This window comes from Parasteatoda tepidariorum, chromosome X1 (assembly GCF_043381705.1).
Source record: "Parasteatoda tepidariorum isolate YZ-2023 chromosome X1, CAS_Ptep_4.0, whole genome shotgun sequence".
Classification (NCBI taxonomy): domain Eukaryota; kingdom Metazoa; phylum Arthropoda; class Arachnida; order Araneae; family Theridiidae; genus Parasteatoda; species Parasteatoda tepidariorum.
This window is the reverse complement of record NC_092214.1, coordinates 26,501,048-26,517,901: the sequence shown is the minus strand read 5'-3', so window position 1 is coordinate 26,517,901 and position 16,854 is coordinate 26,501,048. Positions and strand designations below refer to the sequence as shown.

The 16,854-nt window shown below is 26.9% G+C and overlaps 1 protein-coding gene across 4 annotated transcripts in view; it reads right to left on the bottom strand.

The window, feature by feature from the left end:
* Window positions 1-16,854, bottom strand: part of LOC107456709 (poly(rC)-binding protein mub) — a 127,944-nt gene that overhangs the window by 93,120 nt on the left and 17,970 nt on the right. Inside the window, exon 1 of one of the 4 annotated variants that reach the window (XM_071187468.1) lies at window positions 9,619-9,865. The exons of 2 other annotated variants lie outside the window; for them this stretch is intronic. The gene's annotated coding sequence lies outside the window, so the exon portion shown is untranslated. Of the gene's footprint in view, window positions 1-9,618; window positions 9,866-16,854 lie in introns of those variants that run through there. One more of the 4 variants, XM_016074646.3, reaches the window with a different exon arrangement.

Below are 16,854 nucleotides of genomic sequence, written 5' to 3'. Positions count from 1 at the left end.
AGGAGTTAAAATAAAGAGTATCTATATATATCTAACATTTTATTTTTGTTTACTCTGTATGAAATCGGTTGAAACGAAGGTAAAAAATTCTGTAAACTTAAATTATTCAAAAACGAAAACAGTTTTTCATCCACAGTTAAGAGCCATCTTCTCTCGTCATATTAAATTTTTAATATTTGTTTTCTCAACGTTTTTCAGCTTTTAAATCGTTTCGATGGTAGCCTGTAATTTGACATATTATAAAATTAAAAACAAGTCAGAAATAAAAGTATCGTTTGATTTGTTTAAGAGATATAGAGAATGATAATTCAAAGAAATGTTAGATTTTGCTTAAAACGGTAAGGCAATAAAACTACCATCAATTTCGAATAAGTAATTTAATACTGTACATTTGTCAGTTTTTATATATATATTTTTTTTTTAAAAATTACTACTAACGTTTAACACTCGAAAGATGAACACTGTTGTATTTCTAGAAAGACTGAAGGGACCTGTCTGGCCCTTCCCAGCTTGTTTGTGTATAGATCAAGTACATATCCAAAACCTTAAAATATAATCACAGTAAATTTAATAAGAAATATATTAGATAGTAGTTAATCAAAATTCTATGGTATTTCATTTGAATTGATTAACGAAAATATTTGATTAAACATAGCACTGACTTTTCAATTATACATCTGTTACTTAGATAATTGAGTTTCCTTTTCTCTACAAATAATAATTGAAGATATTCTAAAATACTCTTGTTTCCTTGTTGAAACTGGGGTACCTTATACCCAAATCTACCTGGGTTTATGGGGTACCTACCAAAATACCCTGTGGGCCACTCGGACCCCTCCCATTATTCTGGGTATGAGGGTTCTATATTTAACCTTCCTATAAGGATAACATATGAATGATTTTGGATCAAATTATGAAAAGACAGAAATACTCAACGCATTCAGTAAATTATTTTTTTGAATTACTGAGCAATAAAAAAAACGAAAGGAGCAGAAATGAACCTAGCCATTTTTCTAGCTATGAATAAAGCTGAAAGTTTGCTTGTGTATTACGTAAAAAAACAAGGAAATTCACCCAACATCTAAACCCAGACTAATCTGCATTTCATAAAATGCATTGAAGAATTGTATTAATATAATTTTGTCTAAAAAAGTTTATTAAAATTCTAACAATATTTTTCCCATTCTTATTGGATGACTTTCTTTTATTTTTCATGCGCCAAGTAGAGTCGAGATCTAACATTAGTTTATGTGAGAAAATTAAGAAAGTGACGGCTAAAAGCATATTTAGAATTTTTCTATCCATCTCATCCCCTTGACGGATGAGTCTCGTCTGGAGAAAAGGATTTTTTCTTCCTTTATCAATGCTCTTTGAATATTTAAGAATTAATATAGCATAGTTTTTGCTTTCTCGTACTCAGGGGTTAGTGTAATAGTTTTTAAAAAAGTAATTAATGTAATTAAAACTTATTTTATGTAAACTGAAAAAAATTTATATAATAAGAGTATTTTATATGAATAAAAAAGATTTTCAATATAACTGAAAACTATTTCATTTAAATTGAAAAAGTATTTAATTAAAAGTGAAAAAAATAATAAAATTGAAAAGTTTTCTAAGCAAATTTTCAATTTTTTATTTTATTTTTTACTTATTTATGATTTAATTAAATTACAACAAAACAGAGTTACCGCATCTTTTAAACTACAATAATATTGTGATTTGACCGAAGATAAATAGTTCTTATTTATAAGTTCAAAATGTTAATGTGCCATTGCTTAAAAATAAAATATAATTTTAAATCTCGTGTTAACACTTTTTAAATGCGATTTATTGTTTACTTTGAATTTTACAGCGATCGAAAAAATATTTATTTTTGTTATGAATAATCAAAAAAAGTATGAATGAAAAAAGTGCAATTAATTTAAATTATTTGTCTTAAATTATTGAAACAAATATTTGAATGGTCATTTTTGGAAATTTAAGTAATTTTAATGCTGGTCTCGTAAAAAATTAGATGTGAATTGTATAAGAATTAAAAAAGATATTTCAGTGCAGCTGAAAATAATTTTATTTAAATTTAAAAATAATTTAAATATAATAGTAAATTGCTTTATATAAATTGAAATAAAATATTTTAATAAAACTGAAAATTATTTTAGGTAAATTGAAGAAAAAAGTATTTTTTTTTTACTCGTGCGCGGTTTAAGTAAGTTTCATCAACACAGAGGCCTATGTTTTTGAAACAACAATCAAATTATGCCATTATTTTATTTTTGAACTCAGTAAATGGTTTTCATTTATAGGTTCACAATGTTAATGAACCATTGCTTGATAATACGACATAATTTCGAATCTCGTATCAACAATTTTATAAGTGATTTATTGTTCACTTTGAATTTTATAGGGAACAAAAATTTATTCATTTCTGTTATAAATCACTAAAAAAAGCCTCATTGAATAAGGTGCGATTAGTTTAAGTTATTTCTTTAAAAGAATGAAGAAAATATTTAAATGGTTGCTTTTAAGAACTTAAATAATTTAAATCTAGGCCTTACAAAACCTTTAATCAGATTTTTTCACGAACTCAAAGCATTAATAAATATTCTGATACTCAGATTAAGAACATTCCCACTAGGCGGAATCTTTTGTTTCAAAACAATGCACATCTTGGCAGACAGATATTGGCAAGGATTCAAACCTTTTGCTATGGCAAAGAATGCTGAGTTAGGCATTTAACAAACTCAACAATTGTTTCTATATTTAGATTTCTATCCTTTTCTTTAATTGGGATGCTAAAAACTCTGTATAACAAAAAGGAGAAAAAAATTTGGATCATTTTAAAGAAAAGGTATTGCGAGCACAATACCTACAACAAAAGATTAGACTCTTAAATAAGAACCACGGAAAATCTCATCAAGACAAGAACAGCAGTAAGAAAAAAACGAAATTAAAAAAGAAACAGAAAGGAAACAGACTCATGCCGTAGTTTTATTTTTGTCATCGTCTTTGACTAAAAAAAATGTGTTTTTCAATAGTCTTCTAAATTACTAAACCTCTGTTTCGCAAGATTAGGACTAAGTAATTTGCTACTGATATATATATAAATACGCATAAACATGCGCTCGGTTTTATGTTAACCAGACCATAATGTATTTTTCTTTTGATTACAGACTGGCTAAAGAAATTTTCTTACCTTAGAGGCTTTTGTTAATGCTCAATGATAGTTTTTATAGGGAAATCGATTGTAATGTATTTTTAATAAATATCTTATATAAAACTTAACGAAAATCGAATTTATATAATATGATTTTTTTATATCATTATGATTTGAAAAATGTTTTTCGTTTGACGAAGGTTTTTATTACCACATTTAATTAATTTATCGATTGATCGATTTCAATAGCAGTAATACGGTTGAAATAGTAGTATGGATGGTACAGGATTTCAGTACTAGTAATACGTTTCAATTATGTAATATTGGATTTCAATAGTGTTCTATGACCAAGAGTGGTTTAGTAGAAAGTTTTTTTTCCCTAATTTTGTTTAATGGAAAACTAATCTTAGAACAGAAGGAATAGATTCGTATCCAACAAACAAAATTTATAATATTCAGCTTTAGTAAAACATATTGATTTAACAAGATGGATGGATTGTAAATTAATATGTCTAGCCACACTAATTATAAGTAGACATCTAACCTAATCAATTAGACAAATAGGCCTGTCTTGAGAAACTCTGTTATGTGTTAGAACTCTGTGATATATTTGTATTGATAATTGGATGGATCATAAGAATTTTTAAAAAAATGTAAAATTATTTATTAAAAAAAGTCCAACATTTGTATTTTTTTAAGAATTTATGAAAGAAAATCGATTTTCCACTATTCAGCTATATAAAGGTCAGAAGCATATCATTTAATTTTTAAAACAAAGCAAAGAGGACATTTTTGAACATAAATTTTATTTTTGAAGTTAATAATATCATATAAATGTCGGTGAGAGCACTTAAGTATTCTTTTAAGGAAACAAGTTTAGTTAAGTTCAGCCATTTCCTGGAATGCTGCAATCTGTGCAAGGTGAGCATTGTTTTGAACTTTTGAATTAAAAATTATAGAAGTAAAGTTGTAAGCTTACAGTAAAAACTAATTCATCCTTATTATTTAAATTCTATTATGAATATTTAATTGAAAGTGGTAGTTTTTAATTTGTATATTTATTTCATTTAAATACTCATAGACAGATATTATTGATAAATGCTAAACTGTATGAAATGGGGAACCTTTTAACATTCAGAAATACACAGTAAATACGTCAGATTATCTGTAAAATTTATTAATTTTATAAATTTTCAAATGAAATTAAAAACTTAAACTTGTTAATTTATTTTTAAGCATTTTTACAACCTTTTTCAAAAGTGTCTACTTTTCTACTTTTTTTATTGTAGGTGAAGCAAGGGCACAGTGGTTTAAATTTATGGTGTAAAAATGGAAGACATCCTAAGTAATAGAAGGAGATATGACGGAATTTTAAAGGCTGTACTCATAATGCTATTTTAAGTCATACAGCAAGAACATATGAAGTTAAGTTGACATCATTATTACATAAGATAACAGATAATAAAGGGCCAAAATACTGACATTAATAATTAAGTGAATATAATTATTCTTTAATTATCTATTTTTACCGAACTATCACCCCAAAAGAAGAATAATAGTTTTTTTGAAAAATATATTATAAATTGCTCAAACATAAGTCATGTAAAGAGAAATGCACTAATCAGACAGTTGGTTTATGATTATGCAACTAGAATTGAATTTATTTGTTCCAAACAACGGGTATGATACATAAAAAGCAAGAGTTGAATTTATGAAAAGGTATTTCGAAACGGCATAATAGTTTATCTCTATGAAAGTATGAGAACTGAAACCTATCATGCATGAAAAAGGAGAAAAGAACAAAATTAATACAAGAGAAAGAAAAAAACATTTTTTCATAGAATGGCTTAAAAAATTTCAAGGATTTTATTTTAGTTAAATTTTGCACTAAAAAATAATAATTACTTATCAAAGAAATGGAATATGAAGAGATTGTTGGAAAACTACTCCAATTAAACATAAATTGGAAAATATAATAAGCTGCTCCCTACTGTAAAAAATTCCATAAAATTTGTTTTACCGTAAAATTTTAAAACCGTAATTTTTACAGTTGTTTTTATTTAATTACAGTGATTCAGTGATTTTATAAAAAATACTACTGTAAAGTTACGGTATATCAGACTTTTTATTTGGTAAAGTTTTATAGCAAAATTTAATTTACACAAAATAAATTAAGAATGTGAGTTTTACAAAAGAATTTTCAAAAGAATTTTTAACCCTCCTATGGCTGATTTTGGGCAAAATAAAACACTAAAAGTTGCTCTGCTCTTTCTATTCTTTTTTATTTTATTTTCTTTATTATTTTTCTTCCATTATTTTTTTCAAAGTTTAAAAAAAATTCTCATTTTATTTGCTGCAAAAATTATAAAGCTAAGAAAAGTCAACATGCTTTAAGAGCTCAAAAAATGGGCGCCCATTTTCAAGATTCTCCAGACAAGAATGAGAAAAAAAAACTAATTTGATTTAGGAAAAGTAAAGTTACTAACGAATAATTGGAGAATAAATAAAAGTAAAAAAAAAACAACTTTGAAATAAAAACACAAAGTCCAAAAGAGGAAAATCAGGACAGGGCTCATTATCAAACGCAATGGAAAGTAACTGTCATTAACTGTCATGTCATTAAGTAGGGAATCGACAAAATAGTAGGGATGTCACAGGGGTGGAATTTAATTAAGTGAAATTTAAGGAAACATTTTTAAGCATTAAATAGTTTATTGTAAGTGAAATCTAAATATTTTTATAGCTTAAATAATGAAATAATAAGCTCAGTTAAATGAGCGAAATAACATGTCCTAAAACTAAAGTTTTAGTGTTGAATTCACTATCTTAGTCTTTTTTAAATACATATTTTAACAAATTGATAACGTCATACGTAACTTAGATTAATAAGGCCAACACTGACTCGTTAACTTCAATAATTAGGGAGTTTTTAGGGAGAGTTAATTTAGGAAGTTTTAATTTTCATTTTAAAAGACTGAACATAAAATAATATATTCAAATTATTGTAATCCTTGCTTCAAAGATGGTAAAACCACTTGTTTTGTATCTTTATAATGAGCAAAACAAATTGTTTTAGTTTTGAAGTCTAAAAAATAGAAACATTAATTTCATAAAGATCCAATCAAAGATGAAAATGTAGTTCCTTTTTGTTAGCTGCATGAATATATTCTAGATATTTCAAAATGAGTGAATAATAATCTTTCGTATATTTCAATATACATAATTTTATGTCCTTTATTTCAAACTAAATATAAAATAACATAATCAGAATATGGTAATTCTTATTTCAAGCCTAACAACAGGGTAAAAACCATTGCTTTGCATTCTATGAAGCACGAAAAAATTGCTTAAGTTATAAAATAACAAAAAGATCCTTTTCATAAAGATCATTTTCATTAAGATCAAAAAGCAGTAACTTTATGCCAGTTGCATGGCAGATCTCTTGCAAATATATATTTTAATGAATAAAAAAGTCATAAGTAACTTAGAGTTATATCGCGCATTGATTTAAATGCTTCTTAAAGATACTTCAAGGAGTTTTTAAAGGTATAGGATTTTAATTTCCTTTTAATCTAATAAATAAATGTATGAAAAAAGGTATTCAAAATATAGTTATTTTTAATTCAAACCTAGCAAAAGAGTAAAATCATTGTTTTGTCATTGTAAGAGGAGAGGGAAAATATGTTTCAATCACGTAAAGAATAAAAATATAATTTTCATATAACTCAAAAGGCATTATCTTTGTGATAGTCTTAGCAAGATCTCCTTCAAATATAAATTTTAATGAACAAATAGAGAAAGTTATCCAAATTACAAGATTTTTATTTCCTTTCACTCAGAATGTATTTAAAATATGGTATTTCTTACTTCAAAATTAACAACAAGTTAGAAATGAGCGAAATAATTTTTTTAATTCTCTTTTACTTTTAAATAATAAAGATTCAATCAAACATTAAAAAGAAATATCTGTGTGGATTCAATAACAAGAAATAAAGTAATGTTTTATTTCAAGTAAAAACATCGTGTTGAATAATTAAGATTAAAATGTGTAATCTAGTTTCGTAATCTCCTTTTTGAATTAATATAATTTTTTTAATCATATGAATAAATAAATATGATCAAACTAACTAAACTTCGAGTTATGACGACACTTAATTTTAAACACTTCTTAAAAATACTTTCAAAATACGAGATTTTTATTTCCTTTTTAAGAAACTAAATATAAAGTAATATATTCAAAATATGGTAATTCTTACTTCAGATTTAAGAAGAGGGTAAAAACCATTGTTTTTCATTTCTTTGATAGGCAAAAAAATTGCTTCAGTTATAAAGAATAAAAACATGATTTTCATAAAGATCCAATCAAAGATCAAAAGGCAGTATCTTTGTGTCAGTTGCAAGACAGTTTCGTGACTGAGTCCTACAACTTTGTTAGAAATTGCTTTACCCAAGAATAGACAATTAAAAACTACGAACATTTTGAAAGATGTGCGTTCATTTGTTTTCAAAACAATAGTTCTCAGAAATGATGATATTTACTACCATCAGATGCGACCAAGCGGAGTGATAGAGCGCTCGATTGTATTCTACACAACATTTCGCTTTAATATGATATACCTCATGTGCAAAATTGTTTGACAATAGCTTCACTAAACCAAACATTTTATGAATTTATCAGAATTTTGTTTAAAGAAACTTTTAAAAATAAATAACTGTATTTTGAACTTTTAATATTTCTTACGCTTAACTTTGCAAATAATTTGTTCAAAAATAATTTAAGACATTGTTGAAATCATTTAAAACTTTGAATGAAAAATTAAATAATAGCTTTTATTTATAATTGATTCTAATGTTTTTATTAATTATGTTATATTCAGTTCAAAACAATAAAACTATTTTGATTCTTTGCAATAATTAACCAATATTTAATTATTATTTAAGTTATAATTCATGATAGTTTCATAACAAAACTATTTGCCAATAGCTTAAATAAACCGAATAGTTTTGCAAAAGAAATCCTTAAAAATAACTAATTTAAAAAATTTAATTAAAAAATTTTATAATATCATCTTTGATTACGTTGAATATAGCAATCAATAAGCTCATAAAAAAACATTACTAAAATTAATTGTAACTTTAATTCACAATTTCAAATGTGACTTTTATTTATAATTGATTTTACTACTTTTGTATGTAATGCTAAATGCTAAATTATAAATAAATGAAACTAAACAAATTATAACGTTTTCACGTTAGTTAAAATTTAACTTACAATCAACAATCAGCTATTATTTAATAGTGTTATAGGCCATAGCTAATTTTACGCTTAATTTTTAAATTTCTCTAAGAAATGTAAAAAAGAACACAAAAAATTTGTCGATGAGTTTAGATACCATATATTTCATACAAAATTTCGAATGTTTAAATGTTAAATAAGACAATGAAAATAACATTTAACACGTTTTTGAAACAATTGATTATTATCATTATTTTCATTGAAAATGCTCAAAAAAATTGTTTTCGATGCATGTTTAAACATAATAGGTCATAATTTTTTTTGAAATACTATTGTGAAAAATAAAATTTCTATACCAATATCATTTTCAACAATTTTAGCTCACTTTTATACGAAAAATCCCAGAATTAGACTATAAAACAAAGAAATACTAGTACTGTTTCATTATTTTTTTTTTAAATAATTAAACAAATTTAATTTTAACAACAGTCTAAAACATTAAACAATAACAACATTTCTCCTTTTTACTGGAGATTTTTTCTTTATTATCGAATGATCATTTTCTGATACTGTCATAAAAAGATTCCGAACAGTTTTTCAATACTAATTCAACAAAACTTTGAAAATGGTTAAAGTTGTCAAATCTACTTCAGTTAAATGAATTTTAATTTGACGCTTTAATCAAAATTAATATTTATTAACCGTTAATTAAAATACCTAATTTGAAACAATTTCTGAAAGCTAGTTTCCAAGCGATTTTTTTAATACTAATGTTAAATTAATTTCAAATGATTTGCTAGCACTAATTTTAATATAATTCTAAACAATTTATTAATACAGTTGATAAAATTATTTGATCCAATTAAATGTTATTACTAACTAATTTTCTGTTTCAATCAAAAATAAAAACCTTCAGTCACAAACTTAAATGTCAATGCTAGAGAGCGAACTGGTAGCTTATTTTTCCCGCATTGTCTTAGAGACCCTTTGATGCTGAGGGATTAACAGATTTTTTTTTTCGAGTGGCAATGTTTATCTTCTTCCTTATCGATTATTCGAAAGGGAGATTTAATTGTTCCTCTCTATCGATTTAGAGTTGCGGTCCGACTGCAGATTTTACAAGAAAGAGAACAAAAAGAGGAAAAAGCGATAATCGCTAGGAAGACGATGGCGAGTATCGAAAAATCAAAATCGATATTTTCCTTTGAGAATAACATGAGATCCGTACCTGCTCTATCTATCGCATCCGGGTCACCAGATCGGAGGTAATCCTGCGGAAGACAAGGGAGCCCAGGGACTCCGTTATGGACCGGCGCTCTCTGAAATCAGCCCTAAACTAAGAATTCTGCTCCTGGCTAAGTCTGCTTCTGCTGCCATCTATCGGCTGGCATACGTCGGAGCTAGAAGGACCAACTTTATTGATTAGCTGGTCTTTCCCAAATGCCGCAACATGGACTGCTGACCAAGACAGGTATCTTAGAGGGAAAAGGTAGAGTAGAAATATTTTCCTCCAAAGATACCAAAGATGAAGACTTTAGAATCACAAATTGATAAGGGTTGTATCGCTTCGATTTATTAATGAATTTTGGATAAAAAAAATATATGTGCTCATTAAATATTCCGTATTTATGGGAGTTAATGTACCGCGACAATTTTCGTATAGGCAGATTGGGTATAAAAGACTGACATACTTAACATTTGAAACATACTTAACGTATGTTTCAAATTTCGCATAGTTTATAAACAATTGCTGTAGTATTATTTACTTGCATAAATTATTCGACAAAATCAAAATTTTACTGAAATCAAAAATTTTGAATCGATTGATAAGACATGATTAATAAAAATATCATTTATAAAATCATTTGCACGAAAATTTATATTCTTTTTAAACATTCTTAAATATTATAAATTCATTTAATTTTCAGAGAAATTTTTTGATGTGTTTAACCTGCTGTGTAATAAAAAAAAGAGATATTTTTGTAGTTTTTTTGTTTGTTTACGTGAGAGTGTTTCTTGAAAATAAACCCCTTCTAAAAAGTAAAATCGTGTCTTCACTGTTTTACGTTATTTCTAAAATCCCGCATTATTCCATTGTGTCATTATGCAGGAATCAGGTTTTACTGTCTTAACTACACACTAATCAAATACATACAAGTTAAAGTGTATTAAAATCATTTACCTAAATTAAAATTCAAGTGATAGACAAAAAAAAACTTAGAAATTTAAAAAAAAGCATCTTAGAATAAAAAGCCAGGTTAATTTTTTTAAATATTTATTACATAAAAATTCATGAAAAAATTTCTAATCGCAATTTTTAAAAACTGACACTTAAAATAAGAGGTCTCTACTTACAATAGGTAAAATTTTAATCAGTTCACTAATTTAAAAAAATTAATAGCTTAGCAAACAATGGTCTAGCAAAATGACCATTAAATAGAAACCAGCATGTGCAACTAAAAACGAACGAACAGGACAGGAATCAGAACCTGATTAGTTGTATTTGAACTAACTGGTTATCAATAATTTATTTTAATAGTTTTTCCGATTGAAATGGTATAATTCAAATTTATTAATCCTTACAAGGAAGATAATCGAAGTGTCACACGAAAATAAAGCTGATTTTTTATATAGTTTATTATTCTTAATACTATTATTATTATTTTGTTTCAAAATTATGTATAATAACATTTTATGTATTTGGCATTGGTTATAGAATTTTTGGTTATAGAATACTGAAAAAGTAAGTTTAGATTAAAAAACATTGCAAAGAATTACAGAAATTTCGCCAAATGTACGATAAATAACAACGTTAGAAAAATTACTTGTAAGATGGTTGCAAGACATCGATTTAGCATTGGACTTCAAATTCAGAAAATCAACTGTCATTTAAAAAGAAAAAGAAATACTTTTATAATGCAAATCTATGCAGAGTTATGCAGAATCTATGCAGAATTATTACGAATTCGAATTTATAATCTAATCTTTTAAATTTAGCTGCTTAAAACGTAAGATATAGAGTTTCAGATTAAAGATAAAAGCCTTCAAATAGAGTCCTTTTATAGTCTATTTGTCTGCTGGGTGAATTATACTTGACAATATATTGAAGGTAAAAATTGTAGTTTTAAAAAATTTATACCTTAACAATTACTTTAACATAGAAGCAATAAATTATATACATATATATAAGGTCCCGCAGTGGACTGATCGTTAAGACACGGTTCCCAGCAGATCACCGAAGTCAAGCATCACTGGCTGCGGTCAGTGTGCGGGTGGGTGACCACTTGGATCAGTCTGCGTAGGGACCGAGGGTGTGCGGTATTGGTCCTCGTTAAACTGTGCTACCGTAAAGTGCTCGACTTCGCGCGCAGGTCGTCGGGCTACCGAAGCGGGGGTGCCATCCCCTCCGCAGAGGATCAAAATTGTGATGGCATGTCTTCGGATCATCCTCCGGGATGTTTCCCAGACCGTCGCCAATAGCCCATTGTGCAGCTCTAGTGCAACGTAAATTAACAACAACAACAACATATATATAAGAATATTTCAAAACCTAAACTGATTTTAAATATTTCAAAACCTGAAAATTAGTAACCTAAAAACCTAAAAAAAAGTTAAACATTCACGCCGATTGATCTGTAACACTTCGCGCACCTTCTTTATTAGAATAACAAACCTCTCCAACCATTCCCAAATGTATAAGAGAATTGAAAATTAATTTTTTTGAAGATATATAATGTATGCAATAAAGCTTCAACAAAAATATAGTTCAAAATCTTTGACAAGTCAGAGGCCCAAAATCAGTTTTAAAATATTAAAAAAAAATGAAATTTCAAACATGATACTTTTTGCAAAGATATACAGTAATACCGATTTTTTTTTTAAATTAACCAAATATCGTGACCATGACAATCATTAATGAATAAAATACTCATAAAACTTGAGACTAATTATTATTTAGTTTTTATTCGAGAATGAAATACTATATTTTAAATAACTAGTTGTAACTGTTTACCAAAAACTTTTTATGACTCATTTAAGTAAGGAAAAACTTCAAAGGAGAGTTATGAGATTGTTTGAGCTTAAACGTGTTACAATACCTTAATAGAATACGTGCGGTTTGGGGAAACTTTGGAAGAACTTAACGTAAACATACCTGTACGTGACACTCTCAAAAGACTCACCATTATAAATAGAATACTGGTTTAATAGATCGGAATTACATTCTTGAAAAGAACATAAAACTTTTTTACTTTCTATTAAATATTTATACACTTCTAGAAGTTGATCAAGAATTTAATTAGACTAATGAAACAATGAAACTATTTTCATATATTAATGTGTATAATGTATAATCTCTTTCAGGAGACATTATACATTTTTCATTTCCAAAAGATCAATTTGTCATTCCAATGTGAATATATATATATATATATATATATATATATACAGCACAAAAAGAAAAAAGAGAAAAATGAAGAAAATTAAAAAAATTTATAAGTTTTATTTACTGCGTATAAAAGCAAGCGTATAGAACTCATAAAATAAGTTTAAAATGGAGAGAGAATATGGAAAATAATAAAGATTAATGAAAAGAGACGAAGAAAAATTATTAAAATATAATACTATTAAAAAAAATTTAAAAAATATAAAAAATCCGGAAAACAAAATAATGAAAATATAGAATCTTTTCATCAGCTCACACGATTATATCCACAAAAAGGAGTGCTTTCTAAATATTTTTTAAAAATATTTTCTAAAATTTATTTATTTTAATAATTTATTTTCTTCTTGTTTCATTAATCTTTATTATTTTCCATGTTTCCTTGATATTTTTTACATAGATGGTTTTTTTACAGTAGATGGTTTTAAATACAGATGATGGAAGGCTTTTTCAACTTCTCATAGATGCGATTGAGATCCGGGGTTTATAGTGACCAACACAGTAAAGATATACCCTGTATCTCAAATCAATTCTCATACAAGATGTCATAATCTTGCTGAAAGTGCACATCATCCGAATAAATCTTCAGCGTTCCAAGATATATTTGATCAACAATGATGTTTAGACATGATGTCTTATTGAGAATACCATACTCACGAAATAAATGTCCTAATTCCTTTTAGCATTGTACAAACTCTTTAATGAAAACCCTGTGTCAGAATAGTTCAACTTTCTTGCGGTTATAACAAATTAACTGCTCAGTGTACATCCTTCCTAAATTTTTCAGTTTCAGTATGATTTCTTTTTAAAACTCATAACATTTTTAATTTTTTTTGATGAACTAAACAGATATTTGAGACAATCTTTCAGCTGAAGAGATGAATAAACATAGCACATCTTCAATAATTTTAAAAATTCTCCAATATGTGAACTTAAATTTCCTATTAGATATTAAAACTCTTATTGAAGTTTATTAAATCAATTTATTACCATACATATAAATTTTGATTATAAATATGATTATATGATATCTTATATTTTTAAAAGCACTTTAGAATTTTATGAAAATTTACTTACTCTAATTTCGGAATTAATTAGAAGAAGAAAGAAATGAATCATGCATTTTTGCTCTTAATTTTGATGAAAAAAAGTTATGAATTAAATTATCATTAAGCACCACAAAATAGGCAGTGCCGTATTTATTCTGAATATTCTTTTTGATTATTCTGCTTTCATTCAGCCTAGTTTACTAGTTAGTCAACACGCAGTCATTAAAAATTTACCTCAGTTTTTATTCAAAAATGTATTCGACAAAATAAAAATATGGATTTCGCCATTCCTGAACGAAAATAATTATCGTATTTTTCACTTTTTAGAATTTTTTGTTTTCATTGTTCAGATATGGAATTGAGTTAGAAAAACAAATGGAGTTTTCCTAAAAGAGTTATTACTGCATAGAAAGGTGTTGTTTTTTTTAAATTTGTGTTGTTACATATTTTGAAGTTGTGGTTAATATATTTTTCATTAGAAAACCAAACATAAATTATTATTTTAATTTCTTTTACAGTTTTGTTTGATGGATAGTTATTTTCTGCATTGATTGATAATTTGCTTTTTGAATTTATTTGATAATAAAAACAATAAAATTTTAAATCAAATATTGAAATTTATTTGTTGGCAATTTCCTTAAAACATAAATTCTTACTTTTCTGAAAACATTTTATTTTTATCAAGTGAAATTTAAAATATGATAAAAATTTGCATTGTGGACCTAAAATATAAACATAATTCAAGAAAATAAAGTTTTAATAATTGAATTAGCGTTATAAATATCATGAAATATTTTAATATTATCTCGCAAACCACAACCATTTTCAATGTCTTTGCTCAAAATTTCAAGTTTACTGTAAAGAACCATTTATTTACTCTAAAATATACCTACATTAACATTCAACCTTAGCTTTAAATAAGTTTGACAAAAAGTTTTATTTTGTTTGATTCAATTTCGAAAAAATACAGCTCAAGCATGAGTTAGTTTTATCTGCCATTTCATAGCTTTCATTTCTTAAATTATATCATAATTATACCCTACAAAAATTACTGGATCTATAATAATTTGTAAAGATTTTGCAAATGCTTGAGTTGAGTCGCGATGGCTTAGGGGATAGAGCATTCGCCTTCCAATGAGGCGAACCAGGTTCGAATCCCAGTCGATACGAATTCCGCACCCGGCTCGCACCGACCGCAGTGCTGACGTGAGATATCCTCAGTAGTAGACGGATTATGGGTTAGAGCCCCCTTGCCGTCAGGCTGACCGTAGAAGGTTCTCGTGGTCTTCCTCTCCATGTAACGTAAATTTGGGTTAGCTCCATCCAAAAGTTCTCCACGAAGGCAAATTTCACCCAATACTCGATCCAGGAGTTCCCTTGTTTTCCGAATTGTGTTCAAAATTTCAAGGCTACGTAGTCGAACATTAGCAATCGTAAACCCATAAAATTGGGTTGACTGGTCATCGACTGTCATAAAATAAAATAAAAAATGTTGAGTTGAAACGACAGTCCTCTTAATCTTTACTGTCCAGATTTAATTGGTGCTCTTAGCTTATTTTTTTAAAGCAAAATATAATGCAATTTGTATAATTACGCGAAATACTATTAACCATCTTATTAAATAATCATACGCCATTTAATTATTCATTGATTTTAGCCCAATATAACTGAAAAATCATGGGTTATGTACAGTGCGCAAAATAAAAAATGGACCACTGGGAATAACTATTAATCTAATGATCGGATCTTCACTTTCTAGGACACAATATTTAAGATCTGAGGGTTACCTCAAATGTGCTAATTAATTACTGAAGACGATATTTTAAGTTACGAAATATGTCGCAAAAATGTACTTCCTCTGAATAAGCATAACTTTTTTTTCGACGGATGAGGATTTCTGACTGCAGAATAGAAGGGATAACCGTGATTTGGGAAATATGATTCCAATAGTTTGATCAGGTGAGCGGTCCAAAGTTTGGAGCACCTTTATATTAATTTTACGTTTTGCGTATTTCAACATATCTCCAGAACTTTTTAAAATTAATAACTTTTAATAATTATAAAATTCGTTTATCCAAAGATAATTCAGTACAAAATATAACTTTTAGTAAATATTTATTATTTTTTATTATTTTATTTAATACTAGTCAAAAATTTTTGAATTATAAGCTATACATTTTTTTTACATTCGTAACTTAAAATATCGTCTGCAGTAATTTATTATCATATTTGCGGTCCCTCCCTCGTTCCATTAAAATTGAGTCTTAGAACATGAAGATCCAGTAATTAGATCAAAAGTTATTCAGGGGGTCTTGATTTGCCCCCTGTTCTTATTATAACCATTTACTGAAATATTTAGGCATTATATAGATATCAATTAGAAAAAGGCCAATGAACAATATTTAACCATAGAATATGTACTAGTTAAATATTCATCACTTATAAATATTTAATTAAATAATCATGCATCAAGTGAATACATCAATTAAATACGTACTGATTCATGATAATAGAACACTAAATTGAAACATATTTTGAAAATTGAACGCTCTTATAAATAAATATAATTTGATTTTAGAGCCTTATTTCTTTGATACAGCTTGGCTAATAAACTATTATATAGAGAGGAAAAGAAACTTAGTTTCATCCTGACAGATGCAATTAATTAACTTACGCAACGAATAATTATTTTGGAAACTTTCTACTCAATGTTTCAAAAACTTTTCTTCCGTGATTTTATTCACTTTCTTAATATTGATTCCTTGGAGTCGATTGGTGTCAAAAAATCGGGAAATATTTCATTAAGAGCTGCTTGCAAGATAGTTTCAGTTCAAAATTCGTTATTTGCATACAACATAAATTTTTGCAAGCTTTTCATTCAATATCTATTGATTTAAAGCGTGTGTTTTGTTTCTTTTTTTAAAATCGCATCTTGTACTACAAATCAAATGAAATACAAAATGTCAATATTGGA